We start from the raw sequence: 19,708 nt of genomic DNA on the forward strand, positions 1-19,708 counted from the left end.
GTGTGGAGGGAATGTACTGTGGGAACATCATACTGTGTGTGGGGGGAATGTACTGTAGGGATATTATACTGTGTGTGGGAGAATGTACTGTGGGGACATCATACTGTGTGGGGGAATGTACTGTGGGGACATCATACTGTGTGTGTGGGGAATGTACTGTGGGGACATCATGCTGTGTGTGGGGAGAATGTACTGTGTGGACATCATACTGTGTGTAGAGGGAATGTACTGTAGGGACATTATACTGTGTGTGGGAGAATGTACTGTGGGGACATCATACTGTGTGGGGGAGAATGTACTGTGGGGGTATCATACTGTTTGTTGGGGGAATGTATTGTGAGAACATCATACTGTGTGTGGGGTGGAATGTACTGTGAGAACATCATACTGTGTGGGGGGAATTTACTGTGAGAACATAATACTGTGTGGGGGGAATGTACTGTGGGGACATCATACTCTGTGTGTGGGGTAGAATGTACTGTGAGAACATCATACTGTGTGTGGGGGGGGAATGTACTGTGAGAACATCATACTGTGTGGGGGGAATGTACTGTGAGAACATCATACTGTGTGGGGGGAATGTACTGTGGGGACCTCATACTGTGTGTGGGGGGAATGTACTGTGGGGACATCATACTGTGTGTGGGGGGAATGTAGTGTGGGGGCATCATACTATGTGGGGGAGAATGTACTGTGGGGACATCATACTGTGTGGGGGGAATGTAGTGTGGGGACATCATACTGTGTGGGGGGGAATGTACTGTGTGGACATCATACACTGTGTGTGGGGGAGAATGTACTGTGAGAACATCATATTGTGTGGGGGGAATGTACTGTGGGGACATCATACTGTGTGTGGGGGGAATGTAGTGTGGGGGCATCATACTGTGTGTGGGGGAGAATGTACTGTGGGGACATTATACTGTGTGGGGGGAATGTAGTGTGGGGACATCATACTGTGTGGGGGGGGATGTACTGTGTTGCCACCATACTCTGTGTGTGGGGGAGAATGTACTGTGAGAACATCATACTGTGTGGGGGGAATGTACTGTGGGGACCTCATACTGTGTGTGGGGGAGAATGTACTGCGGGGTCATCATACTCTGTGTGTGGGGGAGAATGTACTGTGGGGACATCATACTGTGTGGGGGGAATGTAGTGTGGGGGCATCATACTGTGTGTGGAGGAGAATGTACTGTGGGGACATCATACTGTGTGGAGGGAATGTACTGTGGGGACATCATACTGTGTGGGGGGAATGTAGTGTGGGGACATCATACTGTGTGGGGGGGAATGTACTGTGTGGACATCATACTCTGTGTGTGGGGGAGAATGTACTGTGAGAACATCATACTGTGTGGGGGGAATGTACTGTGGGGACCTCATACTGTGTGTGGGGGAGAATGTACTGCGGGGTCATCATACTGTGTGTGGGGGAGAATGTACTGTGGGGACATCATACTGTGTGTGGGGGAGAATGTACTGTGGAGACATCATACTGTGTGGGGGGAATGTAGTGTGGGGACATCATACTGTGTGTGGAAGAAATGTACTGTGAGGACATCATACTGTGTGTGGAGGGAATGTACTGTAGGGACATTATACTGTGTGTGGGAGAATGTACTGTGGGGACATCATACTGTGTGGGGGAATGTACTGTGGGGACCTCATACTGTGTGTGGGGGGAATGTACTGTGGGGACATCATACTGTGTGTGGGGGGAATGTAGTGTGGGGGCATCATACTATGTGGGGGAGAATGTACTGTGGGGACATCATACTGTGTGGGGGGAATGTAGTGTGGGGACATCATACTGTGTGGGGGGGAATGTACTGTGTGGACATCATACACTGTGTGTGGGGGAGAATGTACTGTGAGAACATCATATTGTGTGGGGGGAATGTACTGTGGGGACATCATACTGTGTGTGGGGGGAATGTAGTGTGGGGGCATCATACTGTGTGTGGGGGAGAATGTACTGTGGGGACATTATACTGTGTGGGGGGAATGTAGTGTGGGGACATCATACTGTGTGGGGGGGGATGTACTGTGTGGACATCATACTCTGTGTGTGGGGGAGAATGTACTGTGAGAACATCATACTGTGTGGGGGGAATGTACTGTGGGGACCTCATACTGTGTGTGGGGGAGAATGTACTGCGGGGTCATCATACTCTGTGTGTGGGGGAGAATGTACTGTGGGGACATCATACTGTGTGTGGGGAATGTAGTGTGGGGGCATCATACTGTGTGTGGAGGAGAATGTACTATGGGGACATCATACTGTGTGGAGGGAATGTACTGTGGGGACATCATACTGTGTGGGGGGAATGTAGTGTGGGGACATCATACTGTGTGGGGGGGAATGTACTGTGTGGACATCATACTCTGTGTGTGGGGGAGAATGTACTGTGAGAACATCATACTGTGTGGGGGGAATGTACTGTGGGGACCTCATACTGTGTGTGGGGGAGAATGTACTGCGGGGTCATCATACTGTGTGTGGGGGAGAATGTACTGTGGGGACATCATACTGTGTGTGGGGGAGAATGTACTGTGGAGACATCATACTGTGTGGGGGGAATGTAGTGTGGGGACATCATACTGTGTGTGGAAGAAATGTACTTTGAGGACATCATACTGTGTGTGGAGGGAATGTACTGTAGGGACATTATACTGTGTGTGGGAGAATGTACTGTGGGGACATCATACTGTGTGGGGGAATGTACTGTGGGGACATCATACTGTGTGCGGGGGGAACGTACTGTGGGGTCATCATGCTGTGTGTGGGGAGAATGTACTGTGTGGACATCTTACTGTGTGTGGAGGGAATGTACTGTAGGGACATTATACTGTGTGTGGGAGAATGTACTGTGGGGACATCATACTGTGTGGGGGAGAATGTACTGTGGGGGCATCATACTGTTTGTTGGGGGAATGTATTGTGAGAACATCATACTGTGTGGGGGGGGGAATGTACTGTGAGAACATCATACTGTGTGGGGGGATTGTACTGTGAGAACATCATACTGTGTGGGGGGAATGTACTGTGGGGACATCATACTGTGTGGGGGGAATGTACTGTGGGGACATCATACTCTGTGTGTGGGGGAGAATGTACTGTGAGAACATCATACTGTGTGTGGGGGGGGATGTACTGTGAGAACATCATACTGTATGGGGGGAATGTACTGTGAGAACATCATACTGTGTGGGGGGAATGTACTGTGGGGACATTATACTGTGTGGGGGAGAATGTACTGTTGGGGCATCATACTGTTTGTTGGGGGAATGTATTGTGAGAACATCATATTGTGTGTGGGGGGAAATGTACTGTGAGAACATCATACTGTGTGGGGGGAATGTACTGTGAGGACATCATACTGTGTGGGGGGAATGTACTGTGAGAACATCATACTGTGTGGGGGGAATGTACTCTGGGGACATCATACTGTGTGTGGAGGAATGTACTGTGAGAACATCATACTGTGTGGGGGGAATGTACTGTGAGAACATCATACTGTGTGGGGGGAATGTACTGTGAGAACATCATACTGTGTGGGGGGGAATGTACTGTGGGGACATCATACTGTGTGGGGGGAATGTACTGTGGGGACATCATACGGTGTGGAGGGAATGTACTGTGGGGACATCATACTGTGTGGGGGGAATGTACTGTGGGGACATCATACTGTGTGTGGGGGGAATGTACTCTGGGGGCATCATACTGTGTGGAGGAAATGTACTGTGTGGAGAGAATGTACTGTGGGGGCATCATACTGGTTTTGGGGGACTGTACTGTAGGGACATTATACTGTGTGTGGGAGAATGTACTGTGGGAACATCATACTGTGTGTGGGGCAATGTACTGTGGGGACATCATACTGTGTGTGGGGGAGAATGTACTGTGAGAACATCATACTGTGTGGAGGGGATGTACTGTGGGGACATCATACTGTGTGTGGAGGGAATGTACTGTGGAGACATCATACTGTGTGTGGAGGGAATGTACTGTGGGGACATCATACTGTGTGTGGGGGAATGTACTGTGGGGACATCATACTGTGTGGGGGGAATGTACTGTGGGGACCTCTTACTGTGTGTGGGGGAGAATGTACTGCGGGGTCATCATACTCTGTGTGTGGGGGGAATGTAGTGTGGGGACATCATACTGTGTGTGGAAGAAATGTACTGTGAGGACATCATACTGTGTGTGGGGGGAATGTACTGTGGGGACATCATACTGTGTGTGGAGGGAATGTACTGTGGGGACATTATACTGTGTGTGGGAGATTGTACTGTGGGGACATCATACTGTGTGGGGGAATGTACTGTGGGGACATCATACTGTGTGTGGGGGGAATGTAGTGTGGGGACATCATACTGTGTGGGGGAATTAGCGCTCACAGCAAGCCAGGAAAACTGGCGGTGTTTGCTCAGCCACTGCACTGCATTGTTTGCACAGTCACTGCACTGCATTGTTTGCTAAGTCATGGCTTTGTTTGCTCAGTCACAGCTTTGTTTGCTGCCACAATGTGCAGGCACTCCCTGCTTTGAATAGAAACACCTGCAAGGTTAAGTCAATGTCAGCTGAGATCTGACTGACTGGTAAAGTGCTGCCCTCAGTCCCTGCACTGTCCCTTGGGAGGTATTCTGCAGGGACATCTGTGGGGACATCATACTGTGTGTAGGGGGAATGTACTGTGGAGACCTCATACTGTGTGTGGGGGGAATGTACTGTGGGGACATCATACTGTGTGTGAGGGAGAATGTACTGTGGGGACATCATACTGTGTGGGGGGGGAATGTACTGTGTGGACATCATACTGTGTGTGGGGGGAATGTACTGTGGGGACCCCATACTGTGTGTGGAGGGAATGTACTGTGGGGACATCATACTGTGTGTGGGGGGAATGTACTGTGGGGACATCATACTGTGTGGGGGGAATGTACTGTGGGGACCTCATACTGTGTGTGGGGGGAATGTACTGTGGGGACATCATACCGTGTGTGGGGGGAATGTAGTGTGGGGGCATCATACTGTGTGTGGGGGAGAATGTACTGTGGGGACATCATACTGTGTGTGGAGGGAATGTACTTTGAGGACATCATACTGTGTGTGGAGGAATGTACTGTGAGGACATCATACTGTGTTGGGGGAATGTACTGTGTGGACATCATACTCTGTGTGTGGGGGAGAATGTACTGTGGAGACATCATACCGTGTGTGGGGGGAATGTACTGTGGGGACATCATACCGTGTGTGGGGGGAATGTAGTGTGGGGGCATCATACTGTGTGTGGGGGAGAATGTACTGTGGGGACATCATACTGTGTGGGGGGAATGTACTGTGTGGACATCATACTCTGTGTGTGGGGGAGAATGTACTGTGAGAACATCATACTGTGTGGGGGGAATGTACTGTGGGGACCTCATACTGTGTGTGGGGGAGAATGTACTGCGGGGTCCTCATACTCTGTGTGTGGGGGAGAATGTACTGTGGGGACATCATACTGTGTGGGGGGAATGTACTGTGGGGACATCATACTGTGTGGAGGGAATGTACTGTGGGGACATCATACTGTGTGTGGGGGAGAATGTACTGTAGGGACATCATACTGTGTGTGGGGAATGTACTGTGGGGACATCATACTGTGTGTGGGGGGAATGTACTGTGGGGACATCATACTGTGTGGGGGGAATGTACTGTGGGGACCTCTTACTGTGTGTGGGGGAGAATGTACTGCGGGGTCATCATACTCTGTGTGTGGGGGGAATGTAGTGTGGGGACATCATACTGTGTGTGGAAGAAATGTACTGTGAGGACATCATACTGTGTGTGGGGGGAATGTACTGTGGGGACATCATGCTGTGTGTGGAGGGAATGTACTGTGGGGACATTATACTGTGTGTGGGAGAATGTAATGTGGGGACATCATACTGTGTGGGGGAATGTACTGTGGGGACATCATACTGTGTGTGGGGGGAATGTACTGTGGAGACATCATACTGTGTGGGGGGAATGTAGTGTGGGGACATCATACTGTGTGGGGGAATGTACTGTGGGGACATCATACTGTGTGTGGGGGGAATGTACTGTGGAGACATCATACTGTGTGGGGGGAATGTAGTGTGGGGACATCATACTGTGTGGGGGGAATGTACTGTGAGGACATCATACTGTGTGGGGGAATGTACTGTGGGGACATCATACTGTGTGTGGGAAGAATGTACTGTGGAGACATCATACTGTGTGGGGGGAATGTAGTGTGGGGACATCATACTGAGTGTGGAAGAAATGTACTGTGAGGACATCATACTGTGTGTGGAGAGAATGTACTGTGGGAACATCATACTGTGTGTGGGGGGAATGTACTGTAGGGACATTATACTGTGTGTGGGAGAATGTACTGTGGGGACATCATACTGTGTGGGGGAATGTACTGTGGGGACAACATACTGTGTGTGTGGGGAATGTACTGTGGGGACATCATGCTGTGTGTGGGGAGAATGTACTGTGTGGACATCATACTGTGTGTGGAGGGAATGTACTGTAGGGACATTATACTGTGTGTGGGAGAATGTACTGTGGGGACATCATACTGTGTGGGGGAGAATGTACTGTGGGGGTATCATACTGTTTGTTGGGGGAATGTATTGTGAGAACATCATACTGTGTGTGGGGGGGAATGTACTGTGAGAACATCATACTGTGTGGGGGGAATTTACTGTGAGAACATCATACTGTGTGGGGGGAATGTACTGTGGGGACATCATACTCTGTGTGTGGGGGAGAATGTACTGTGAGAACATCATACTGTGTGTGGGGGGAAATGTACTGTGAGAACATCATACTGTGTGGGGGGAATGTACTGTGAGAACATCATACTGTGTGGGGGGAATGTACTGTGGGGACCTCATACTGTGTGTGGGGGGAATGTACTGTGGGGACATCATACTGTGTGTTGGGGGAATGTAGTGTGGGGGCATCATACTGTGTGGGGGAGAATGTGCTGTGGGGACATCATACTGTGTGGGGGGAATGTAGTGTGGGGACATCATACTGTGTGGGGGGGAATGTACTGTGTGGACATCATGCTCTGTGTGTGGGGGAGAATGTACTGTGAGAACATCATACTGTGTGGGGGGAATGTACTGTGGGGACATCATACTGTGTGTGGGGGGAATGTAGTGTGGGGGCATCATACTGTGTGTGGGGGAGAATGTACTGTGGGGACATCATACTGTGTGGGGGGAATGTAGTGTGGGGACATCATACTGTGTGGGGCGGATGTACTGTGTGGACATCATACTCTGTGTGTGGGGGAGAATGTACTGTGAGAACATCATACTGTGTGGGGGGAATCTACTGTGGGGACCTCATACTGTGTGTGGGGGAGAATGTACTGCGGGGTCATCATACTCTGTGTGTGGGGGAGAATGTACTGTGGGGACATCATACTGTGTGGGGGGAATGTAGTGTGGGGGCATCATACTGTGTGTGGAGGAGAATGTACTGTGGGGACATCATACTGTGTGGAGGGAATGTACTGTGGGGACATCATACTGTGTGGGGGGAATGTAGTGTGGGGACATCATACTGTGTGGGGGGGAATGTACTGTGTGGACATCATACTCTGTGTGTGGGGGAGAATGTACTGTGAGAACATCATACTGTGTGGGGGGGAATGTACTGTGAGAACATCATACTGTATGAGGGGAATGTACTGTGAGAACATCATACTGTGTGGGGGGAATGTACTGTGAGGACATTATACTGTGTGGGGGAGAATGTACTGTTGGGGCATCATACTGTTTGTTGGGGGAATGTATTGTGAGAACATCATATTGTGTGTGGGGGGAAATGTGCTGTGAGAACATCATACTGTGTGGGGGGAATGTACTGTGAGGACATCATACTGTGTGGGGGGAATGTACTGTGAGGACATCATACTATGTGGGGGGAATGTACTGTGGGGACATCATACTGTGTGTGGAGGAATGTACTGTGAGAACATCATACTGTGTGGGGGGAATGTACTGTGAGAACATCATACTGTGTGGGGGGAATGTACTGTGAGAACATCATACTGTGTGGGGGGAATGTACTGTGGGGACATCATACTGTGTGGGGGGAATGTACTGTGGGGACATCATACGGTGTGGAGGGAATGTACTGTGGGGACATCATACTGTGTGGGGGGAATGTACTGTGGGGACATCATACTGTGTGTGGGGGGAATGTACTCTGGGGGCATCATACTGTGTGGAGGAAATGTACTGTGTGGAGGGAATGTACTGTGGGGGCATCATACTGGTTGTGGGGGACTGTACTGTAGGGACATTATACTGTGTGTGGGAGAATGTACTGTGGGGACATCATACTGTGTGTGGGGCAATGTACTGTGGGGACATCATACTGTGTGTGGGGGAGAATGTACTGTGAGAACATCATACTGTGTGGAGGGGATGTACTGTGGGGACATCATACTGTGTGTGGAGGGAATGTACTGTGGAGACATCATGCTGTGTGTGGGGGGAATGTACTGTGGGGACATCATACTGTGTGTGGGGGAATGTACTGTGGGGACATCATACTGTGTGGGGGGAATGTACTGTGGGGACATCTTACTGTGTGTGGGGGAGAATGTACTGCGGGGTCATCATACTCTGTGTGTGGGGGGAATGTAGTGCGGGGACATCATACTGTGTGTGGAAGAAATGTACTGTGAGGACATCATACTGTGTGTGGGGGGAATGTACTGTGGGGACATCATACTGTGTGTGGAGGGAATGTACTGTGGGGCATTATACTGTGTGTGGGAGATTGTACTGTGGGGACATCATACTGTGTGGTGGAATGTACTGTGGGGACATCATACTGTGTGTGGGGGGAATGTACTGTGGAGACATCATACTGTGTGGGGGGAATGTAGTGTGGGGACATCATACTGTGTGGGGGAATTAGCGCTCACAGCAAGCCAGGAAGACTGGTGGTGTTTGCTCAGCCACTGCACTGCATTGTTTGCACAGTCACTGCACTGCATTGTTTGCTAAGTCATGGCTTTGTTTGCTCAGTCACAGCTTTGTTTGCTGCCACAATGTGCAGGCACTCCCTGCTTTGAATAGAAACACCTGCAAGGTTAAGTCAATGTCAGCTGAGATCTGACTGACTGGTAAAGTGCTGCCCTCAGTCCCTGCACTGTCCCTTGGGAGGTATTCTGCAGGGACATCTGTGGGGACATCATACTGTGTGTAGGGGGAATGTACTGTGGAGACATCATACTGTGTGTGGGGGGAATGTACTGTGGGGACATCATACTGTGTGTGAGGGAGAATGTACTGTGGGGACATCATACTGTGTGGGGGGGAATGTACTGTGTGGACATCATACTGTGTGTGGGGGGAATGTACTGTGGGGACATCATACTGTGTGTGGGAAGAATCTACTGTGGAGACATCATACTGTGTGGGGGGAATGTAGTGTGGGGACATCATACTGAGTGTGGAAGAAATGTACTGTGAGGACATCATACTGTGTGTGGAGGGAATGTACTGTGGGAACATCATACTGTGTGTGGGGGGAATGTACTGTAGGGACATTATACTGTGTGTGGGAGAATGTATTGTGGGGACATCATAGTGTGTGGGGGAATGTACTGTGGGGACATCATACTGTGTGTGTGGGGAATGTACTGTGGGGACATCATGCTGTGTGTGGGGAGAATGTACTGTGTGGACATCATACTGTGTGTGGAGGGAATGTACTGTAGGGATATTATACTGTGTGTGGGAGAATGTACTGTGGGGACATCATACTGTGTGGGGGAGAATGTACTGTGGGGGTATCATACTGTTTGTTGGGGGAATGTATTGTGAAAACATCATACTGTGTGTGGGGGGGAATGTACTGTGAGAACATCATACTGTGTGGGGGGAATTTACTGTGAGAACATCATACTGTGTGGGGGGAATGTACTGTGGGGACATCATACTCTGTGTGTGGGGGAGAATGTACTGTGAGAACATCATACTGTGTGTGGGGGGGAATGTACTGTGAGAACATCATACTGTGTGGGGGGAATGTACTGTGAGAACATCATACTGTGTGTGGGGGGAATGTACTGTGGGGACATCATACTGTGTGTGGGGGGAATGTAGTGGGGGGCATCATACTGTGTGGGGGAGAATGTACTGTGGGGACATCATACTGTGTGGGGGGAATGTAGTGTTAGGACATCATACTGTGTGGGGGGGAATGTACTGTGTGGACATCATACTGTGTGTGGGGGGAATGTAGTGTGGGGGCATCATACTGTGTGTGGGGGAGAATGTACTGTGGGGACATCATACTGTGTGGGGGGAATGTAGTGTGGGGACATCATACTGTGTGGGGGGGGATGTACTGTGTGGACATCATACTCTGTGTGTGGGGGAGAATGTACTGTGAGAACATCATACTGTGTGGGGGGAATGTACTGTGGGGACCTCATACTGTGTGTGGGGGAGAATGTACTGCGGGGTCATCATACTGTGTGTGGGGGAGAATGTACTGTGGGGACATCATACTGTGTGTGGGGGAGAATGTACTGTGGAGACATCATACTGTGTGGGGGGAATGTAGTGTGGGGACATCATACTGTGTGTGGAAGAAATGTACTGTAGGGACATTATACTGTGTGTGGGAGAATGTACTGTGGGGACATCATACTGTGTGGGGGAATGTACTGTGGGGACATCATACTGTGTGCGGGGGGAATGTACTGTGGGGTCATCATGCTGTGTGTGGGGAGAATGTACTGTGTGGACATCATACTGTGTGTGGAGGGAATGTACTGTGGGGACATCATACTGTGTGTGGGGGAAAGTACTGTGGGGGCATCATACTGTGTGTGGGGGAATGTACTGTGAGGACATCATACTGTTTGTGGGGAATGTACTGTGAGGACATCATACTGTGTGTGGGGGGAATGTACTGCGAGGACATCATACTGTGTGTGTGGGGGGAATGTACTGTGGGGGCATCATACTGTGTGTGGGGGGAATGTACTGTGAGGACATCATACTGTGTGTGGGGGGAATGTACTGTGGGGGCATCATACTGTGTGTGGGGGAATGTACTGTGAGGACATCATACTGTGTGTGGGGAATGTACTGTGAGGACATCATACTGTGTGTGGGGGGAATGTACTGTGAGGACATCATACTGTGTGTGGGGGAAATGTACTGTTAGGACATCATACTGTGTGTGTAGGGGGAATGTACTGTGGGGACATCATACTGTGTGTGGGTGGAATGTACTGTGGGGACATCATACTGTGTGTGTAGGGGGAATGTACTGTGAGGACATCATACTGTGTATGGAGGAATGTATTTTGGGGACATCATACTGTGTGTGGAGGGAATGTACTGTGAGGACATCATACTGTGTGTGGAGGAATGTACTGTGGGGACATCATACTGTGTGTGGAGGGAATGTACTGTGGGGACATCATACTGTGTGTGGAGGGAATGAACTGTGAGGGCATCATACTGTGTGTGGAGGAATGTACTGTGGAGACATCATACTGTGTGTGGGGGGAATGTACTCTGGGGACATCATACTGTGTGTGGGGGGAATGTACTGTGAGGACATCATACTGTGTGTGGGGGGATGTACTGTGAGGACATCATACTGCATGTGGAGGGAATGTACTGTGGGGACATCATACTGTGTGTGGAGGGAATGTACTGTGGGGACATCATACTGTGTGTGGGGGAATGTACTGTGGGGACATCATACTGTGTGTGGGGGGATGTACTGTGGGGACATCATACTTTGTGTGGAGGGAATGTACTGTGGAGACATCATACTGTGTGTGGAGGGAATGTACTGTGGGGACATCATACTATGTGTGGAGGGAATGTACCGTGGAGACATCATACGGTGTGTGGAGGGAATGTACTGTGGGGACATCATACTGTGTGTGGGGGGATGTACTGTGGGGACATCATACTTTGTGTGGAGGGAATGTACTGTGGAGACATCATACTGTGTGTGGGGGAAAGTACTGTGGGGGCATCATACTGTGTGTGGGGGAATGTACTGTGAGGACATCATACTGTTTGTGGGGAATGTACTGTGAGGACATCATACTGTGTGTGGGGGGAATGTACTGTGAGGACATCATACTGTGTGTGTGGGGGGAATGTACTGTGGGGGCATCATACTGTGTGTGGGGGGAATGTACTGTGAGGACATCATACTGTGTGTGGGGGGAATGTACTGTGGAGACATCATACTGTGTGTGGGGGAATGTACTGTGAGGACATCATACTGTGTGGGGGGAATGTACTGTGAGGACATCATACTGTGTGTGGGGGGAATGTACTGTGAGGACATCATACTGTGTGTGGGGGGAATGTACTGTGAGGACATCATACTGTGTGTGTAGGGGGAATGTACTGTGGGGACATCATACTGTGTGTGGGGGGAATGTACTGTGGGGACATCATACTGTGTGTGTAGGGGGAATGTACTGTGAGGACATCATACTGTGTATGGAGGAATGTATTTTGGGGACATCATACTGTGTGTGGAGGGAATGTACTGTGAGGACATCATACTGTGTGTGGAGGGAATGTACTGTGAGGACATCATACTGTGTGTGGGGGAATGTACTGTGGAGACATCATACTGTGTGTGGGGGGAATGTACTGTGGAGACATCATACTGTGTGTGGGGGGAATGTACTGTGAGGACATCATACTGTGTGTGGGGGGAATGTACTGTGAGGACATCATACTGTGTGTGGGGGGAATGTACTGTGGGGACATCATACTGTGTGTGGAGGGAATGTACTGTGAGGACATCATACTGTGTGTGGGGGGAATGTACTTTGGAGACATCATACTGTGTGTGGGGGGGATGTACTGTGGAGACATCATACTGTGTGTGGGGGGAATGTACTGTGAGGACATCATACTGTGTGTGGGGGGAATGTACTGTGGGGACATCATACTGTGTGTGTGGAGGGAATGTACTGTGAGGACATCATACTGTGTGTGGAGGGAATGTATTGTGGGGACATCATACTGTGTGTGGGGGGAATGTACTGTGAGGACATCATACTGTGTGTGGAGGGAATGTACTGTGAGGACATCATACTGTGTGTGGAGGGAATGTATTGTGGAGACATACTGTGTGTAGGGGGAATGTACTGTGAGGACATCATAAAGGGGAAAATTAAGATTGCCCGTGAGGCATTCAGAGTTAAATTAGAAAATCAATTTGCACGAAAAAGCTCCAGAGAGGTGTGGGCTGAAATGAAGCTAGTGACTGGGTTTAAGGCAAGGTCGGAGCAGGTGGGTGGTGGAATTAGAATGGCTAATGAAATGAATGAGTTCTTCAATAGATTCAGCAATAAAGGTGCGGTAGCAGCAGGGAAGGGGGAGGAGGCCGGGGAACAACTAGCTAAATTAACAGGGGGTGAAATAGATCATTTCTCGGTCTCCAAAAATGACGTGAGGGACCAGTTTAGTAAGCTGGCCATTGGCAAAGCAGCAGGGCCTGACGGTCTCAGTCCACGTGTCCTCAGAGTGTGTGCAAATGAGTTGTGTACTGTCTTCCAGCATCTCTTTAACCAGAGCTTACAATCAAAGAGAGTACCAGTGCTATGGAAGACTTCCTGCCTGGTGCCGGTTCCCAAGACTACCTTCCCGGCTTCCCCGGGGGACTATAGACCGGTGGCCTTAACATCGCATGCGATGAAGTCCTTGGAGAGAATAGTACTTGCTCACTTGTGTCCGAGGGTGATGGCGCATACTGATGCTCTTCAGTTTGCGTACCGGCAGGGACTGGGGGTGGACGATGCTGTAGCGTCTCTGCTGCAAACAGTACATTCCTTTTTGGACAATGATGGAACCACAGTGCGTGCTTTGTTCTTTGATTTCTCTAGTGCGTTCAACACATTACAGCCACTCTTACTGCGTGGAAAGTTGATTAAAATGGCGGTGGATGAGGGACTTGTGAATTGGATAATTGACTACCTGTCGGATAGGCCACAGTTTGTTAGGTGGGGGACGGCTACATCAGATAGTGTACTGAGCAGTGTCGGAGCCCCGCAGGGAACAGTGCTGTCGCCATTCCTCTTTACATTGTACACAGCTGACTTTCAGTATAAATCAGACCGTTGTTACCTCCAGAAGTACTCGGATGACTCTGTGATAGTTGGCGGTATTGGGAAGGACCAGGATGAAGAGGAATATAGAAGGGTGGTTGCGGACTTTGTAGTATGGTGCCAGGCTAACCATCTAGAACTAAATGTTAAGAAAACCAGGGAGTTGGTGATGAGCTATGGAAGGTGCAAGAAGGTATGCCTACCTGTTACCATTGACGGTCAGGATGTGGAGATGGTGGACAGTTTCAAATATTTGGGGGTTTACCTGGATAGCAAGCTAGACTGGAAGTGCCACGTGGAGAAGGTCTACAAGAAGGGGATGAGTAGATTGTACTTCCTAAGGAAGTTAAGGTCTTTTAATGTGTGTGGCAAAATGCTTGAGGTGTTCTACCAATCCATTGTGGCTAGTGCCACCTTTGCGGCAATAATTTGCTGGGGTAACAGTGTGCGTGTTGCTGACGCCAACAAGCTCAACAAACTTATAAAGAAGGCTAGCGCGACGGTGGGCCTACAGCTTGGGACTTTTGAAGAGGTGGTAGAGGATAGGATTAAGAAGAAGTGCAGAGCTATAATGAGCAACAACACACACCCGCTTTATGAACTGTTTGCGAAACAGAAGAGCACATTCAGCAATCGCCTAATACAACTAAGGTGTAAAAAGGAAAAATACAGGAGATCGTTTGTTCCAACAGCTATGGGGGTGTTTAACAAATGTCTGAAAAGCAATGTCTAAAGTATTCCAAATGTTATGTTATCATATGTGTCATGTTCGAGATCTGTGTTCTGCTGCTGTGATACCGCAATTTCCTACGGGATAAATAAAGTATATCTTATCTTATCTTATCTTATCTTATACTGTGTGTGTAGGGGGAATGTACTGTGTGGACATCATACTGTGTGTGGAGGGAATGTACTGTGAGGACATCATACTGTGTGTGGAGGGAATGTACTGTGAGTACATCATACTGTGTGTGGGGGGAATGTACTGTGAGGACATCATACTGTGTGTGTGGGGGGAATGTACTGTGAGGACATCATACTGTGTGTGGGGGGAATGTACTGTGGGGACATCATACTGTGTGTGTAGGGATAATGTACTGTGAGGACATCATACTGTGTGTGGAGGGAATGTACTGTGAGGACATCATACTGTGTGTGGGGGGAATGTACTGTGATGACATCATACTGTGTGTGGGGGAATGTACTGTGAGGACATCATACTGCGTGTGGGGGAATGTACTGTGGGGACATCATACTGTGTGTGGGGGGAATGTACTGTGGGGACATCATACTGTGTGTGGGGGGAATGTACTGTGGGTACATCATACTGTGTGTGGGGGGAATGTACTGTGAGGACATCATGCTGTGTGTGTGGGGGGAATGTACTGTGAGGACATCATACTGTGTGTGGGGGGAATGTACTGTGAGGACATCATACTGTGTGTGGGGGGAATGTACTGTGGGGACATCATACTGTGTGTGGGGGGAATGTACTGTGGGGACATCATACTGTGTGTGTAGGGATAATGTACTGTGAGGACATCATACTGTGTGTGGGGGGAATGTACTGTGGGGACATCATACTGTGTGTGGGGGGAATGTACTGTCTGGACATCATACTGTGTGTGGGGAGAATGTATTGTGGAGACATCATACTGTGTGTGGGGGGAATGTACTGTGGGGACATCATACTGTGTGTGGAGGAATGTACTGTGAGGACATCATACTGTGTGTGGGGAATGTACTGTGAGGACATCATGCTGTGTGTGGGGGAATGTACTGTGAGGACATCATACTGTGTGTGGAGGGAATGTACTGTGGGGACATCATACTGTGTGTGGGGGGAATGTACTGTGAGGACATCATACTGTGTGTGGGGGAATGTACTGTGAGGACATCATACTGTGCGTGGAGGAATGTACTGTGAGGACATCATACTGTGTGTGGAGGAATGTACTGTGGGGACATCATACTGTGTGTGGAGGGAATGTACTGTGGGGACATCATACTGTGTGTGGAGGGAATGAACTGTGAGGACATCATACTGTGTGTGGAGGAATGTACTGTGGAGACATCATACTGTGTGTGGGGGGAATGTACTGTGGGGACATCATACTGTGTGTGGGGGGAATGTACTGTGAGGACATCATACTGTGTGTGGGGGGAATGTACTGTGAGGACATCATACTGTGTGTGGGGGGAATGTACTGTGGAGACATTATACTGTGTGGGGGGGAATGTACTGTGGGGACATCATACTGTGTGTGGAGGGAATGTACTGTGAGGACATCATACTGTGTGTGGAGGGAATGTACTGTGGGGACATCATACTGTGTGTGGAGGGAATGTACTGTGGGGACATCATACTGTGTGTGGGGGGAATGTACTGTGGGGTCATCATACTGTGTGTGGGGGGATGTACTGTGGGGACATCATACTGTGTGTGGAGGGAATGTACTGTGGAGACATCATACTGTGTGTGGAGGGAATGTACTGTGGGGACATCATACTGTGTGTGGGGGGAATGTACTGTGTAGACATCATACTGTGTGTGGGGGGAATGTACTGTGAGGACATCACACTGTGTGTGGAGGGAATGTACTGTGGAGACATCATACTGTGTGTGGGGGATTGTACTGTGGGGACATCATACTGTGTGTGGGGGGAATGTACTGTGGGGTCATCATACTGTGTGTGGGGGGATGTACTGTGGGGACATCATACTGTGTGTGGAGGGAATGTACTGTGGGGACATCATACTGTGTGTGGAGGGAATGTACTGTGGGGACATCATACTGTGTGTGGAGGGAATGTACTGTGAGGACATCATACTGTGTGTGGAGGAATGTACTGTGAGGACATCATACTGTGTGTGGAGGGAATGTACTGTGAGGACATCATACTGTTTGTGGGGGAATGTACTGTGGGGACATCATACTGTGTGTGGGGGGAATGTACTGTGAGGACATCATACTGTGTGTGGGGGAATGTACTGTGGGGTCATCATACTGTGTGTGGGGGGATGTACTGTGGGGACATCATACTGTGTGTGGGGGGAATGTACTGTGGGGACATCATACTGTGTGTGGGGGAATGTACTGTGGGGACATCATACTATGTGTGGAGGGAATGTACTGTGAGGACATCATAGTGTGTGTGGGGAATGTACTGTGAGGACATTATACTGTGTGTGGAGGGAATGTACTGTGGGGACATCATACTGTGTGTGGAGGAATGTACTGTGGGGACATCATACTGTGTGTGGGGGGAATGTACTGTGAGGACATCATACTGTGTGTGGGGGGAATGTACTGTGGGGACATCATACTGTGTGTGGGGGAATGTACTGTGAGGACATCATACTGTGTGTGGGGGGAATGTACTGTGGAGACATCATACTATGTGTGGAGGGAATGTACTGTGAGGACATCATACTGTGTGTGGGGGAATGTACTGTGAGGACATCATACTGTGTGTGGGGGGAATGTACTGTGGAGACATCATACTGTGTGTGGAGGGAATGTACTGTGGGGACATCATACTGTGTGTGGAGGAATGTACTGTGGGGACATCATACTGTGTGTGGGGGGAATGTACTGTGGAGACATCATACTGTGTGTGGAGGGAATGTACTGTGGGGACATCATACTGTGTGTGGAGGAATGTTCTGTGGAGACATCATACTGTGTGTGGGGGGAATGTACTGTGGGGACATCATACTGTGTGTGGGGGAATGTACTGTGAGGACATCATACTGTGTGTGGGGGGAATGTACTGTGGAGACATCATACTATGTGTGGAGGGAATGTACTGTGGGGACATCATACTGTGTGTGGAGGAATGTACTGTGGGGACATCATACTGTGTGTGGAGGGAATGTACTGTGAGGACATCATACTGTGTGTGGGGGGAATGTACTGTGGGGACATCATACTGTGTGTGGGGGAATGTACTGTGAGGACATCATACTGTGTGTGGGGGGAATGTACTGTGGGGACATCATACTGTGTGTGGGGAATGTACTGTGGGGACATCATACTGTGTGTGGAGGGAATGTACTGTGAGGACATCATAGTGTGTGTGGGGAATGTACTGTGGGGACATCATACTGTGTGTGGAGGGAATGTACTGTGAGGACATCATACTGTGTGTGGGGGGAATGTACTGTGGGGACATCATACTGTGTGTGGGGGAATGTACTGTGAGGACATCATACTGTGTGTGGGGGGAATGTACTGTGGAGACATCATACTATGTGTGGAGGGAATGTACTGTGAGGACATCATACTGTGTGTGGGGGGGAATGTACTGAGGGGACATCGTACTGTGTGTGGAGGGATTGTACTGAGGGGACATCATACTGTGTGAAGGGGGTGTCATCGCTGTGGTGTCATCACACACGACTATGCGCCAAGCCAGCCTGAGGTAGGAGGTTGTTCTCAGGGTTCCTTACTAACGATGTGGCCGCTGGACCATGGTCCTGTGAATCAATTTGCTCATCCCTCCGTTCGGGATTTGGGGTGAGAGCCCCCTATTCAGTTATAAAGATCGATAACGACCCCGGACCACCGGTTACACCACACAGTGCACCTCAGGTAACTGGAGCATAACCTTTCTGTACACACACACCCACATGAATAAGCCGAGTACAGCGCACTTCAGTTCATCCGTGGAATTTCAGAGGTTAAAGGGTCAGCAGCCATGAGCAGTGACACACTTGTGTGTACCGTATCCACAGGGACCGAGCGTTGTCCCCTGCAGAGAACACTGCGGCCACTGACAGCCAATTCTGTAGTGAGTGTGTAGGGTGCCATGATGATGACCGCCTCATGGGGGTGGCGCAGAACGGCAGAGCATGTCTGATCCTGTCCGGTTACATTCATATTGTTTTTATGTGGTTTGTGTGGCTCTCTCCATTCATTTCTATGGGAAAGAGTATGGAGATAGATGCTCAGCAATTGTCAGAGGTCACATGGAGAGCCCCAGCATCACCCACAGCACCAGGGTCCCGTCCTCAAGACAGATTTACATCACCTGTACACTGATCACATACCGCACACACATCACCTGTACCTATCCATCTGAGTGCAGTCCACAAGAAAGAATGACAGATCCATCAGTCGTGGTGAAGGAATCCTGAGGTGGTAGATGGTGGACGTATGGTCAAACACCGTGACGAGATCCAGCATTGAAAGTTCCCCGGACAGTGATATCTCTTAAAAACAAATGTTCATTCTGCCAAAGTGACATAACTACAAACCACCACATGAAAGACCAAAAATGTCCTATGCTTTTCTGAAAGAAGCGCTTTCATTCTTCAGGGTATCACAGATTTCCAGAGTTTATAGTAGTATGAGGCCTATGTGGGAATATCGATCTCTTTAGGACTGCTCTGTCACGGCTCATGTCCACTCCTTTGTAAAGGAGATAAACATGCTAGATACTATCGTGACAAGAATATTACTAAGTGACTGAAAATCTCTTTATTTATATGTTTATTAAAAATAAAATAAATGTTCAGTTAAAAACTAGAGTAGGATATAAAATAT

At 49.3% G+C, this 19,708-nt stretch overlaps 1 protein-coding gene across 1 annotated transcript in view; it reads left to right on the plus strand.

The window, feature by feature from the left end:
• Nucleotides 1-19,708, plus strand: part of DNAH9 (dynein axonemal heavy chain 9) — a 430,601-nt gene that overhangs the window by 20,115 nt on the left and 390,778 nt on the right. The gene's annotated exons all lie outside the window — the stretch shown is intronic.

This window comes from Phyllobates terribilis, unplaced genomic scaffold (assembly GCF_046119375.1).
Source record: "Phyllobates terribilis strain yellow unplaced genomic scaffold, ASM4611937v1 Scaffold_25__1_contigs__length_18738178, whole genome shotgun sequence".
NCBI lineage: Eukaryota > Metazoa > Chordata > Amphibia > Anura > Dendrobatidae > Phyllobates > Phyllobates terribilis.